Source organism: Mobula hypostoma, chromosome 4 (assembly GCF_963921235.1).
Source record: "Mobula hypostoma chromosome 4, sMobHyp1.1, whole genome shotgun sequence".
NCBI classification, from domain to species: domain Eukaryota; kingdom Metazoa; phylum Chordata; class Chondrichthyes; order Myliobatiformes; family Myliobatidae; genus Mobula; species Mobula hypostoma.
The window spans coordinates 118,103,127-118,118,122 of NC_086100.1; the positions used below are offsets into that span (position 1 = coordinate 118,103,127).

A 14,996-nucleotide genomic window follows, 5' to 3' on the forward strand; every position below is an offset into this window, starting at 1 on the left:
GGGTGCACTACCGGTGGCGGTGGTGGAAGCAGATACAATAGGGTCTTCTAAGAACCTCTTAGATAGGCATATGGAGCTTAGAAAAATAGAGGGCTATGCGCTCGGGGAATTCAAGGCAGCTTCTAGAGTAGGTTACATGGTTGGCACAACATTGTGGGCCAAAGGGCCTGTAATGTGCTGTAGATTTCTATGTTCATATGCATTCTATGGGCTGAATGGACTCTTCGGATGCTGCAGCCAAATTGTGATTCAATTATTTAATATCATTTGGAAACTTACAAATTCACTGCCCTTGTCCAAATAATTTCTATAAATAGTTGGAAGAGTTTTAAGATCAGCCTTATGTATATCATATTCAGTCTTGATTTCACTCCAAATATTCTCTTTTTCTGACAAATCTGTTTCCTTTATATTATATCCCTAGATATGAATTTCCCTCAGGTCTTATATGAACCTTAGCATACAGTTTTCCATGTGTCTGAAGACTTTAATCAACATTGGTGGATCAAAGAAGTTATTGATAAACCTTGCCAATGCTGTGAATGTTTATTTGGTTAGTTATCTGTGAGTAATTGGTTATCCTGCTGAACAGTTCTTCATGGACAACAATGCAGAGATTTCGATTCATGGTCATCCTGGCTTGACAGAGGAAAACAAAGCCTTCAAATATAAAGCAAATTAAGATGACTTGAGTTGACATCACACCTCTGGAGATTTATTTAATAAGCAATGCAACTTTAATTTGTTATATCATCTTCCGCGCGCTATTTGGAACTCCACATTGGAGAGTATACTCCGGCTGCAGCTTTCGATTGCTGACCTAATTGTGCTCAGTCCAGCTCCCCACCAGCATTGCTCCCTGATTGCAGCACAGCCACACAAAACTTCTGTTTTGGCAAACTCTACTGGATCCCTTTCCACATCTATTCCATAGATGTTGCCTGACCTGCTGAGTTCCTCCAACAGTTTCTGTGTATTGCTTTGGATTTCCAGCATCTGCAGATTTCTGCATGTTTGTGATTTATATCTTACCCAATGTTGTTTGGAATACCATAGGTGATAGCGTCGTCCTGTATTGGAGTTTGAAATATGAGCATAATCCCTTGTGGTACTATTTGTCAAATAGCATTGACTCTCTTCAATGACATCAAGCTGAGCACAAGCAATTTTCTAAGGATTTCTTTTCCCATCCAATTGAGCATAGGAGTCATGAGATGCGGGCAGCAGATATTACACACCATCTTCTGTTCCATGATAATCCCCACAGAAGCAGATCATCTTCTTGACCTGGAATAATACTTCAATGTATGTAGTCTAATCACTATCTGTCAATTTTTCCTGCTTCCCATTCCAACTGAGCTGCTCTTCCACTTGAGTTTTCAGTGTACAGGGTATTGGCCTGAGATTACAGCTTGGCATTCAATTTTATGTATAAATTATGACTGTGCCCCTGGAGTTCTGGTGTAGGAATCCTTCATATTGATTGCCTTGTGTTCACTTAATTGGTTGCCCCTTGTTGCAGTCAGCTTTTCCTGCTACAAGTCAATGCAGTATGTAGTGAGACTGTGAGGAAGGACAGGCAGATGATAGGAAAAAATTTGCAGTCAGTGGGATGGGTTAAGGGGCAACATGGGGTAAAATCGAAAAGAGTGTTGAATACAGAACCGAAGGTGTTATACTTGAAATGCACGCAGTATACGGAATAAGGTAGATGTAGCGCATTTAGAGATTGGTAGATATGATGTTGAAGGCATCACTGAGTTGTGGCTGAAAGAAGATCATAGCTGGGAGCTTAACATCCAAGGATACACCTTGTATCAAAAGGACATCCAGGTAAATAGAGGGGTTGGGATGGCTCTGTTGGTAAAAAAAAAGAAATAAAATCTTTGAAAGAGGTGACATTCATTCAGATGATGTAGAATCCTTGTGGATAGTGTTTAGAAACTGCAAGAGTAAAAAGACCCTGATGGGAGTTAAAAACAGGTCTCCAAACACTAGCTTGGATGTGGGTTACAAATTACAACAGGAGATAGAAAAGGCATCTAAAAAGGGCAATGTTATGATAGTCATGGGGGATTTCAATATGAAAGTAGATTGGGAAAATCTCATTGGCGCTGGATTCCAAGAGAGGGAACTTGTGCATAACGCCCTGGTAAAAGTTTTACTGCTAATGTTGTACGACATTTCATGTGATGCTCTTTCTGTATAAGCAGTGTGTTCTGCTGGCAGTGGTTGGATTGCAGTTAATGTTAAGGGATGCTTAGGAATGTGTGTCATCCAATCAGGAGAGTGGAACTGGGAGACGGTTCTAGAGAACGCTGGGGGAGCAGTTTTTGTGACAAACGCTAAGGAGGGTTGAGGTCTCTTTTTTGGCAGGAGATGGACAGAGAAGGAGCTTGAGAGGACTGGCCATAGAATTCGATCCGGCAGGAACATGCGATCCAGTGGAGCCCAAGACAGAAACTTTTATTGGGAAGTGGTGAACAGCAGCCACTGTGCACATGTGACTGTTTAAGTATAATGGTCCCTTATTCTCCACAGCGGGAGGAGAAGATGGCGGCGCGCCACGCATGCGCAGCCCTCCAATGAAAAATGATATCGTGTCTGTTAAATAGGGGCTGTGGACAATTCTGATTTGATGGAGAATGGACGTGAAAGCACAGACGAACATCCGGAGAAATTTCTGAAACACCTGTTCGCTGCTGTCGTTACTGTGTGGTCGGGACTCTTTCGGAGGGTAGGCCTCAAAATCCCCGGCCTTGCCTGCTTTTGGCGATCGAGAAGGAGGTCGAATCGTTCGGACAGAGATGGCTCTCAGTACTCGGTGCTGGAGAGCTGATCAGAGCTCGAAGTTTTCGGACGACTCAGAGTCAGATTGTGGTCGGCATGGCAGGGAGAGTTTTTCTTCCTTCTCCCATCTGCATGAGATGTGGGACATTTGAGAAACTTTGAACTTTACCATGCTCACGGACTTCTTCATCAAGTTATGGTATTGTTACACTGTTTGTAACTATATGTTATAATTATCTCTGTTTTGTCAGTTTTTTCAGTCTTGGTTTGTCCTGTGTTTTGTGATATCACACCGGAGGAAATAATGTATCATTTTTTAATGCATACATTACTAAATGACAATAAAAGAGGACTACGTGTCTTCATAATCATATTTTTTCTTTTTTTTCTTTAATAACTGTTTGCTTAAGTTAACTTCCTTAAATATATTTCTTTATAATTGTATGCGGTGCACAATCTATTATTTCTTGCCGATGGGTGATTGCCAGGTGCAATGAATCACACAGCATTCACACAAATCAGGGTTTTGGTAGGTGGAACATCCCAAACTTATGGATTTGGCGGGATCAAAGTCGTATACACCTTAGACGCTATGTGATTGCCCTAAGAATGATTAAATGGTTTGAGTTTAAGCCTGTGTTAAACTATTGTCTGGGAAAGTGATTAAGATACATGATTATGGATGCCACAGTGATTAAGCGTTGGTGTGATTCAAAGAGATTGCCCACAACTAATGCTTGTGTTCTGAGTGGGGTGGATACCTGCAACCCAGATGGATTTAAAAACGTAAACACGAGGAATTCTGCAGATGCTGGAAATTCAAGCAACACTCATCAAAGTTGCTGGTGAACGCAGCAGGCCAGGCAGCATCTCTAGGAAGAGGTACAGTCGACGTTTCGGGCCGAGACCCTTCGTCAGGACTAACTGCTCTTGGCTCCATCCCTCCTCTTCCTGTCTTCTCCTATCATTTTGGATCTCCCCCTCCCCCTCCCACTTTCAAATTTCTTACTAGCTCCTCCTTCGGTTAGTCCTGACGAAGGGTCTCGGCCTGAAACGTCGACTGTATCTCTTCCTAGAGATGCTGCCTGTCCTGCTGCGTTCACCAGCAACTTTGATGTGTGTTGCCCAGATGGATTGTTGGTTAGGATTTTAAGTACTGTTAGAGCATTAGGGAAAGTTACAATCATGGAGTGGCAACATGAGTAAATGGAGGGGAAAGGTGTGTTAATTCAGTCTAGTGTTGGCATAATGGGAGTGGACCTGCCTGGTACCAGTGGAGTTACTGGAGAGGCGGGGCTATGGGCCACCCATACTTCCAGAGAAGAGGGGAGTGTTATTGGGCATGCTGAATTTGATGCTGAGTTTCCCGTAGCTTTAAAGACAAGTCTCTGTGGAGTGAGGGGAAGGAGTGGTCTTACGTGGAAGGTCTAATGAGTGCTCCACTGGAGGGGTGAAAATTCTGAGTTGGTATCAGCCCTGACATCCCTGGCAGATAAATGGCAAAGTGCACTGGCATAGAGTCAAAGTTATCGTAGGCTGAGAATGTTCTCAGGAGTGAAGGCCACCTCTGAGCGGGAGGAGGAATATGAAACTTGGGCGGAGCAGACCTCTCAGGTGCTGGGTGAGTGGCAAAGCTCTGATAATGTGAAAAGGCAGCAAATGGGAGAGAGTCTAAAATGTCCAACTGCTGAGGTAGTGAAGTTCATCAAGGCAGAGAACGCCTTAACTACTTTCACAGACTGCATACAAGGGCTGGAAAGCATTTTTGGCACAATGAGAATCCCAGTGGATCTCATGATGGGGATTAGGAGCATGTTCCAAGAGAAAGGAGAGAAACTTTCAGCCAACGATTTTCAGCTGTAGAGCCAACTGCTTTGCTTGTGGCAGAAAGGAGTCATTCAACTAGCTGAGGTGAACCAATAAAGGAGGATCAAGTGGCAAAGGGCGCACGGTCACAGGACATGATTGTTTTAAGATGCGCCCCCACCCCCCTCGTTTGTTGAGCCGATCAGAGAAGTAAGAGAGGAGGAAAACACATTAGAGGAGCAGAAGGCCTCTGTCAGAAGTGTACGGTCCTCGGTAGTAGACCCTGTTCCTGAAACAACCCCTGATGTCCCACAGGCAGGGTGTTACAGGAGCTTGTGAAAGTTTTAGAGCTGAGGTATCTCAGCTGATATCGGTGGGTGCTGTCACTAAGCAAGCCAAAGCCAATAGGGAGCCGGACCTACTGATGGGAGGTTCTAAGCAGAGGGCAACTATTGAACGGGGTCCCTTGAAAAGGGGAGTGCCAGTATTGTCTGATACAACTGTGGTGCAGAGGGACATTTCAGGCGGGAGTTTGAAGGACAGGAAAGCCTTTGGAAAGAGAGCCCATGGTTACTTAAACAGAAGGGGAAGTCGGGAAACTTCAGAGAGACCCAATGAGGGAACAGCCTGGCATCTTGAGGGGAACACATTCCAATCAATGTATCAAGGAAAACCCTAAAGTGAAAGATCCTGTTCCTGAAGGCATAGTGGGGCCAAGCTCCAGTGTATTCCTATGGATCGAGGGTATTTATACTTGAGCCACACTTGACACAGGTTCTTAGGTTACTCTGCTGTACCATTTACCGTTGACACCGCTCAGTGTCCTAGAGCTCTTGTGCCTTAGTACTGATGACTACCCGTATGATGGTTACTTGTAGTTGAAGTTGGAGTTTTTGGAGGCAGATGTGTGCGTAGCTGAGGTTCTTCATACATTAGCGTTGGTTTGTCTGGACCCGGTCGAGAAGAGTGAAGCTTCAATTCTTGGGGGAACAAATACTCCAATTGTGAGGAGGCTAGCGGGAGCCTACCAGGAGAGAGTTGAAGAGTCCCACCAGAAGACACGGTACATCATTAAAGACCCCTCACACCTTCTCCATGAACTGATTGTTCTTCTGCCATCAGGCAAACGTTACAGGAGCATCAAAACCAAAACCACAAGGCTACTAAACAGCTTCCTCCCACAGGCAGTCAGACTGCTAAATAGCTGCTCTACCTGACTCTGCTTTGGACACTTTTAATTTGCACTGGACACTTATAACTTGATTTTAATTGACATGTGGCTGTTGTGTTTTACCATTTATTGTTATGTTTATTATTTAGTGTTGCGTTTGTTATGTTATGATTGCACTGCCCCTGAGAAACGCTATCTCATTCTGCCCTGCAGAGCTGATGTACAGTTAGAATGACAATAAAGTTTTTTGAACCTTGAATCTTGAAAATCTTATCCATTCACCCTGTGTTCAGAGCTCCTTTTGAGGAAGTGTGCGCCTGTCCTAGACTGGATGATGAGCATAAACAAGGGACTGTGTGGTACACCCAGTTCAAACCCATCATGTTACAGCCAGGGGAAATAGCTAGAGATACAGGAATCCTCAAATTTCCAATGCCTGATGCCAAGGCCCTCTTAGTGGATGCTCTGGAAGACTATGAAGAGGAGTTATGTTTACCTGCTGGGGTACAAGTGAAGTACACCTTCTTCCCGAGTCTGTAATGTCTAGTTTTCCTGTGGGACAAGCAGGAGAGAAACCATCTCCTGGAAAGGAGAAGTTGACACCCAGATCATTCAACTTTGGTGACTCTCCAGTACCTGGAGATTGGAAGAGGAGACTGACAGAGAAGATGTTCAAGTTTGAAGATGTCTTTTCTACTGACGAGTTTGATTGTGGTTGTTCCAAGAGTACTCGCCACGTCATCCGAGTGACAGAGGACACCTCTCTCAGGGAAAAGTCTTGGCAACTGGCACCTGCTGAGGTGGAGGATGTATGGCAGCATCTGCAGAAGCTGAAGGAAGCTGGGATTATCACTGAGTCCAGGAGTCCCTATGTGTCACCCATATTGGTGGTGAGGAAGAAGAATGGGAAGATACGGATGTGTGTAGACTATCAAACACTGAACCGACGCATAGTGCCTGAAAAGTATACTGTTCCAAGGATTGGATATACACTGACCTGCATGAGTGGAGTGCAATGGTTCAGTGTAATGGACCTGAAGGGTGGGTATTGTCAGATGCCCATGACTGAGGCTGACAAAGAGAAGATGGCATTCGTATGTCCACATGAACTCTTTCAGCTTGAAAGCATGCCCCAGAGCACATCGGGAGCCACGGCTATTTTCCAGCGTGTCATGGAGAAAACTATTGGGAATATGAACTTGCTGGAGGTGCTGCTGTACCTGGATGATCTCATAGTTTTCAGGTCTGCCCTGGAAGAGCATGAGGCGAGACTACTGAAGGTGTTAGGCCACCTGAAGGCAAAGGGTTAAAACTGTCATTGGGTGTGCCAGTTCTGCAAAACGTCTGTCAACTACGTTGGGCACATAGTCTCACAGACGGAGTAGTTACAGGTCTGTCTAAGATAGAGGCGGTGACCACATGGCCAAGGCCCAAGAATGTAAGCACTCTACGCTCGTTCCTTGGATTCTCTGGGTACTATCGAAGGCTCATGAGGACTATTGTTAAGTGAGTCACCCTTTCAATCAGTTTCTGTGCAGTTACCCTCCCCTGGGGAAGAACGAGAGGAGGACAAAAAGAGAAGATAGTAAAGGTTATCTTAGACCTTCGGAGTCTTTTGGAAGAAGGTGGGATGCAAAATGTGAAGAGGCCTTTCAGTTGCTGAAAGAGCTTCTGATGAAACTGCCTGTGTTGGCTTTTGCAAATCCCCAATTGCCATATGTACTGCATACAGACTCCAGCCAAGAGGGCTTAGTTCTATATCAGGATTAGGGCGCAGGGTTGACACCTGTCGCTTCTGAAAGCTGGAGTCTGTCACCCTCTGAGCAAAACTACCCCACGCACAAATTGGAGTTCCTGGCACTGAAATGGGCTATGGTGGATAAGTTAAGTGATTATCTACATGGTGCCAAGTTTGAGGTGAGGATGAACAACAATCCATTGACTTGGGGAAATTGGATGCCACAGGCCATCGTTGGTTGGCAGCGTTGTCTGCCTATGATTCCAGCCTGACGTACCGACGGGGGAGCCAGAACATTGATACCGATGGATTGTCACGACGCGCACAAGATGAGCTAGAAATGGACAGAGAGTGGAAGAACATTCCTGCACCTGGAATTAAAGCAATGTGCCAGTTTTCCATCATGGGGAAGTCAGAGGCGAGGACAGGGCAGGATCGAGCGGTGGACCATTTGGGAGCTTCAGGTTGTGCCATTTCACAAGTTTACTGCAATCTGACCATTCTGAATACAAAGCAATCGCCTGAGTTGAGTCCAGGGGAAGTGGCCGCCACTCAGTGAGATGACCCTTGCATCGGTACTGTTTGGTCAGCTGCTGCAGAAGGGGACGTATGAAACACCCTGCCGTATCTCTACTGCTGAGAGAATGGAACAAACTGGAGTTGAGGAGCCAGGTTCTATACGGGGTCACGTCTCCTCCAGACAGGCCTCAGTATTCCCAGTTGGTCTTGCCTGAGAAGTATCGAAGGATTGTGTGAAGTCACTTCACAATGATTCTTATCATTTGGGGTTTGACAAGACCGATGGATTGGTCCGAGATCGGCTCTACTGGTCCCTAATGAAGCCTAAGGTCAAAGAATACTGTAAGTTATGCATTCGATGTATTCGGAGGAAGATGCTGTGTATGAGGGCTGCTCCTTTATCCCTTTTGCAGAGGGCGGGGCCACTTGATCTGGTGTGTATGGATTCCCTCCCTACAGAGCCTGATTCCAGCAACACGGCGAATGTCTTGTCTGTTACTGATTGCTTTACCAGATATGCTCAAGCCTTCCCTGCAAAGGATCAGAGGGTCTCCATCGTGTCCAAAGTGCTACAGGTGAAGTATTTCATTCATTATGGCTTTCCCAGATGGATACATAGCGTTCGGGGACGGGATTTTGAGAGTAGGCGCATACATGAGTTACTGAGCTGAGAAGTTAAACACTATGCGTTATCACCCCCAGCCTGGGAGGTTCAACCAGACATTGCTAGACATGCTCAGAACCCTGGAGATTCAACAGGAAGAACAAATGGATTCAGAATGTTGGACATCTGGTCCATTGTTACAACTGTACACAGAGTGAAGCTACTGGATACTCACCAAGTTATTTGATGTTTGAGCACATTGCTTGTTGACCTTTGTTTTGGGATTGGTGGGGAAGATTTGCCACAGAAGATCTATCTGAAGTATGTGTCTGACATGAGGAGGGAATTGAAAAACATTTCTGAACTAGCAGAGGTCTCTGCTACCAAGCAGAATCAAGGAAATGAAAGGAGATATGATCAAAAGATTAGGTTCTCCCAACAGTTCTAATAAGGAATTTGGGGCTACCAGGGAAGCATAATTTCACCGATTGCTGGATCACCAGGCCTTACGCAGTGGAGAGTCAGATGCCAAATGTGATTACTTTGTAAAAAGTTGATTACTTTGTAGGTATATAGCCCATAGAGTCAAAGAGTCATAGAAAACTACAGCCACAGAAACAGGCCCTTTAGCCTATATAGTCTGTGCTAAACCATTTGAACTGCCTAGTCCCATCAATCTGCACCCAGATCATAGACAGACTCACAGAAAATTCAAAAATTTTCAAAGGAAGAGTGTTCGCATCCAACAGTGAGGCACAGCAGAGGTTCTCTGCAGGTTTGCAGCTGTATTTCTGCAAATGGAGTTAGTGATCTGGTCAGAGTTAATGGAGTCCTCAATGCTGAGAACTACAAGCAGATTCTCATCCATCATGCAATACCATCAGGGAGATGTCTAATTGGTCCCAGCTTCATTCTGCAGCAGGATGATGACCCCAGGCATATGGCCAAGGTCATAAAGAACTATCTTCAATGAAAAGAAGAACAAGGAGTTCTGCAACAGATGGTGTGGTCTCCACAGAGCCCTGATCTCAACATCATTGAGGCTGTCTGGGATTACCTGGAGAGAAAGAAGCAAGTGAGACAGCCAAAGTCTGCAGAAGAACTGCAGCAAGTTCTCTAAGATGCTTGGAACAACCTACCAGCTGAGTTTTTTTTCTTTTCAGACTGCACGATTTTGTACTAAGAGAATTGATATAGTTTTATAAGAAAAGGGTGGTCACACCAAATACTGATTAAGTTTCATTTTTTATTGATTACTGCTCTTTATAGTATTTTTTTGCTATTTAGAAACTTCTCATTTCATTATTTTTGAAAGCATCTTCACTTTACAATTTTTTTACATATTCCTAAGACTTTTGCACAGCATCTTAAGAGGAGAGTTTGATGGCTCTGGGCTTGTACTCACTGGAGAAGGGAGATCTCATTAGAACCTACCAAATATTGAAAGGCCTAGATAGAGTGGATGTGAATAGGATGCTTCTTATAGTGGGTGAGCCTCAGAACAGATGGATGTCCATTTAGAACAGCGATGAGAATGAATTTCTTTAACCAGAGGATGGTGAAACTGTGAAATTCATTGCCACAGATGGTTATGGAGGCCAAGTCATTGAGTATACGTGGAGTGGATGTTGATAGATTCCTAGTTAGTCAGGGCTTCGGTGGTTATGGGGAGAAGGCAGGAGAATGGGGTTGAGAGGCATAATAAATCAGCCATGATGGAATGGTGGAGCAGACTTGATGTGCTCGGTGGCCTCATTCTGCTCCAATATCTTATGTTCTTAAAACACAACTTACTGCTAGTATGATCGTTATGGCAATTCCCTGAGCTGAAATTGGCTGTGAATGATGACTTAATTGCAGCCAGCAGAATTTAAGCAAAATCTATTGAGCTGTGATATATAGGAAGAGTTGAAATGCATTTATTTAAATAATAAAAATATCAAGAACAATACACTTATTTAAAGAATAACTATCTTATATCCTTAAATATAAACATTTTGCACTCCACAGTTCCCAAGGAAACATTGGATTGTGTAGAAGGAGAAAGGATTCAAAAGAAGGGAGTAAGGTAGTCAGCACATTCTGCACACCACAGTTCCCATGGAGATATTCGATCGCATAGCATGAGAGAGATTTCAAAAAAAAACAGGCGGGAGCAGTTGGGACGTTTTGCACACCACAATTCCCAAGGAGATGTTGGACTGCATAGCAGGAGAGTGATTTCAAACAAAGCGAACAAGGGCAGTCAAGTAATTATGCACAACACAGTTTCTGAGAGATATTGGATTATGCATAAGTAGGCACTTGGCAAAAGCCGAAAAAAATAAGTTAGGTTCAACCAGAGCGGACATTGTGGGAGTGGCCATTGTCTGAGAGGGCCAGTGTTAGAGGGGGAAGTTCAAGCATTGGCTCACAAAGGCTTTGGCGAGGAGAGGTGAAGGCTTTAGGTAGATTTTTTCATTTAATTATTCTTTCTTTCTTTCTTTCTCATTGTACATTTAGAGCAGCGAGGATGCCAGGAAAGCAATAGAATGCTCCTCTTGTAGGATATAGGAAGGCAGGGAAACCTCCAGTGTCTCTAATAACTAAATCTGGCTCTGTGGCTCAGAAGAGCGTTGGAGAGAAGAGGCAAGCTGTAGTGATAGGGGAATCAATGGTCAGTGATTCTGCCGACGAGAATAAGATTCCTGGATGAGATATTGTCTTCCAGGTGCCAGGGTCAGGGAGATCTTGGATCGAGTCCAGAGCATTCTAAGCGGGAGGGTGAGCAGCCAGAGGTCATCATCCGTGTCAGTAGCATTGACATGAGTAAGAAATGTAATGAGGTCTTGCAAAGTGAGTTCAGGGAGTTACATGCTAAGTTAAAGGACCTCAAGGATTGCAATTTCAGGATTGCTACCCAAGCCATATGCTAGTGAGGCAGGTGAGAGCAATTCAGATATTTGGAGGGACGGTTTGCACCTGAACTGGAGGGGGACTAATATCCTTGTTAGACAGTTTGCTGTTGCTGCATGCAGAGGGGGGCAGTGGTTAAACTAGATTTACAAGGGGATAAGAATCAGAGTGACAGAATAGATAGTAGAGTGGTTGTGGAGAAAGATGTTGATAGCCTACATACAAAGTCTGGAATCAAAAGGTTGAGCATAGTGAAACTACTGTTCTGAGTTGCAAGGAGTATTGTAGGAAAGGATCAGCACGTGGAATTATGTCATTGCAGCCAGAGTGAGATTCATTTGCAGGAGGGGTGGGATTGGTAGTTCATTGTTCTAGGGTTCTATTGTTTTAGGTGTTATAGAGCAGTATGGATTAAAGGGGGAGAGGTGGCATTATTAGTCAGGTAACATGCACGACAGTACTCAGAAAGAACAGTCTGGAGAGTTTGTCTACTTAGGCTATATGGGTCGAAGTGAGGAATAAGAAAGAGATGACCATTTTAATGAGATTATATTGTGGATCACACAACAGTCCATGGGATATAGAGGAGCAAATTTGTAGAGAGATCACAGACTGTTGCAAGAAACATAAGTTTGTGATAGTGGGTGATTTTAATTTTCCACATATTCATTCTGTAAAAAGGCAGGATGGGAGAGCTTGTCAAATGTGTTCAGGAAAGTTTCCTTAATCAGTACATAGAGGTTCCAACTAGAGAGAGTGTGATACTTCAAGTCAAATCAAATCAAAAAACTTTATTGTCATTCTAACCGTACATCAGCTCTGCAGGGCAGAATGAGACAGCATTTCTCAGGAGCAGTGTTTCTCAGTGTTACTTGATCTCCTATTAGGAAATGAGACAGGGCAGGTGACAGAGGTTTGTGTAGGGGAAAGCTTTGCATCTAGGGATCATAATGCAATTAGTTTCAAGATAAATGTGACGAAGGATAGGTCTGGTCCTTGGGTTGATATTCTAAATTGAAGAAAGGTCAATTTTGATGGTATCAGAAAGGATCTGGCAAGTGTCAACTGGGACAGGCTGCTTTCTTGCTAAGGTGCACTTGATAAGTGGGAGACTTTCAAATGTGAAATTTTGCGAGTATGTGATGTGTATGTTTCTGTCAGAATAAAAGGCAAGAGTAATAGGGTACAGGAACCTTCATTTTCAAGAGATATTGAGGCTCTGGTTCAGACAAAAAAGGAGATGCACAGCAGGTGTAGGCAAGAAGGAGCAAATGAAGTACTTGAGGAGTATAAGAAATGTAAGAAAACTCTTAAGAAGAAAATCAAGAGTGTTAAAAGAAGGCACAATGTTGTTCTATCAGACAAGGTAAATGAGAATCCCTCGAGCTTCTATAGATAAATTGAGAGCAAAAGGATAGCAAGGGACAAAATTGCTCCTCTTGAAGCTCAAACTGGTCTCCTATGCGTGGAGCTGAAAGAAATGGTGGAGGTCTTAAATGGATTTTTTGTATCTGTATTTACTCAGGAGATGGACACAGAGTCTATGGAATTAAGGCAAAACAGCACTGAGGTCATTGTCTGTATACATATTGCAGAGAAGATGTTTGCTGTCTTGAGAAAAATTAGGGTGGATAAATTCTCAGGCCCTGATAAGCTGTTTCCTCAGACTCTGTGAGATGCTAGTGTAGAAGTATTCCAGAGACCCTAGAAAATATATTTATGCCATCCATGGGTGAGGTGATAGATAATTAGAGGTTAGCTAATGTTGTTCCATTGTTTAAGAAAGATTCTAAGAATAAGCCATGAAATTTTAGGTCGGTGAGCCTGATATCAGTAATGGGTAAGTTATTGGAAGGTATTCTGAAGAATGGGATATATAAGTGATATATATATACACACATATATAAAATGGGATAGACAGGGACTGATTAGTGATAATGAATATGGCTTTGTTTGTGGTAGGTCGTGTCTAACCAAGCTTATATAGTTTTTCAAGGAAATTACCAGGAAAATTGACGAAGACAAGCCAGTGGATGTCATCTACATGGACATTGGCAAGGTCTTTGACAATGTCTCACATGAGAAGTTGGTCAAGAAGGTTCAGTCATTTGATATTTAAGATGAGGTTGTAAATTGCATTAGATATTGGCTTTGTGGAAGAAGTTAGAGAATTGTAGCATATGGTTGTCTCTCTGACAGGAGACCTGTGACTCATGGTCTGCCACAGTGATCAGTCCTGGGTCTGTTGTTGTTTCTCTTCTATATCAACCAGTTGGATGATAATGTGGTAAACTGGATCATCGGATTTGCTGATTACAGCAAGGTTGGGGGAGTAGTAGACAGCGTGGAATACTATCAAAGATCTTTCAGCAGGATCTGGACCAGCTGAAAAAACGTGACTGAAGAATGCCAGATGGAAATTAATGCAGGCATGTGTAAGGTATTGTGTGACAAGTTAAAGGATAATACACTAAAGATCTGTTAAGTTTAAAAAGGCAGAAAATTCAATGCTCTGATAAGGTTAAAATGATCATACGGTCATGAGCAACAATTTATAAGGTGTTTTAAAATTGTTTAAAAACAGTAAAAACATATGCTAAAAGGGGCTAAAATGCTAAAAGGTATTTAATTCATTTCATTCTTTAGTTCATTCTCTATTGTTAAAAGTTAAGCTCTAATCGTATTAGAAGTGATCTACAGAGTAGCCTTGATCTGCTGGCCTGAAGTCGATTGGTCTCCACCCACGTACTCAGGAGAAAGCACGGTCTTCTCCTCATTTTAGTAAATGCTCTCAATGAGGGAACAACCCATCACTGTTGTGATTATTTCTCCCCGTTTTTCAGGTATGTTGTCAGTAATTTACCCTGTTAAAGGGGTCATGATAACTTTTTAATATGTTTAAAGTGTCAAGAGAGTGTTTATGTCATGTTTTGACTAAGTTGAGAATAATGTTTGCTGATTTTATTAAAGAGTGTGAGTGAGTGAAGTCACCACCATTTTGTGTATCCACACCGAGTGCTTTTGCTGTTTTGTGAGTTTACATGTGCACATCTGTAAATGTATTTTGCACAATTGTTTGTGTATTGTTTACTTAGTAACTTTATTAAGTTTTGTGAGAGTTGTCTGAGCTAATGCTACTTATTATTCACCAGTAATAGTAGAGAAAATGAGAATTATGTCTCAGGGAAATACTGTATAGTGCTGTAATTTACAGAGGGTATGTATTCTGCCGCACCCAATTTGTTGTGAAGATATGTTTTTGTACTTTGTATATATTTCTGATTTTTTAGTAAATGCTCTCAATGAGGGAACACCCCATCATTGTTGTGATTATTTCTCTCTGTTTTTCAGGGGCGTAAGAGTTACACTTTGGGAGGACAAACCAAGGTAGGACTTACACAGATTATTAAGCACTGAGGACTGTGGTAGAACAAAAGAATCTGGGAATACAGATCCATAATTTGTTGTTAAAT

General features: G+C 43.0%; 1 long non-coding RNA gene across 2 annotated transcripts in view; it reads left to right on the plus strand.

Annotated features, from left to right (window-relative positions):
• The first annotated feature begins 14,834 nt into the window (after nucleotides 1-14,834).
• Nucleotides 14,835-14,996, plus strand: part of LOC134344900 (uncharacterized) — a 301,299-nt gene continuing 301,137 nt past the window's right edge. For both annotated transcript variants that reach the window (XR_010017556.1, XR_010017555.1), the window contains exon 1: nucleotides 14,835-14,910. This is a non-coding gene — a long non-coding RNA (uncharacterized LOC134344900). The remainder of the gene's footprint in view (nucleotides 14,911-14,996) is intronic.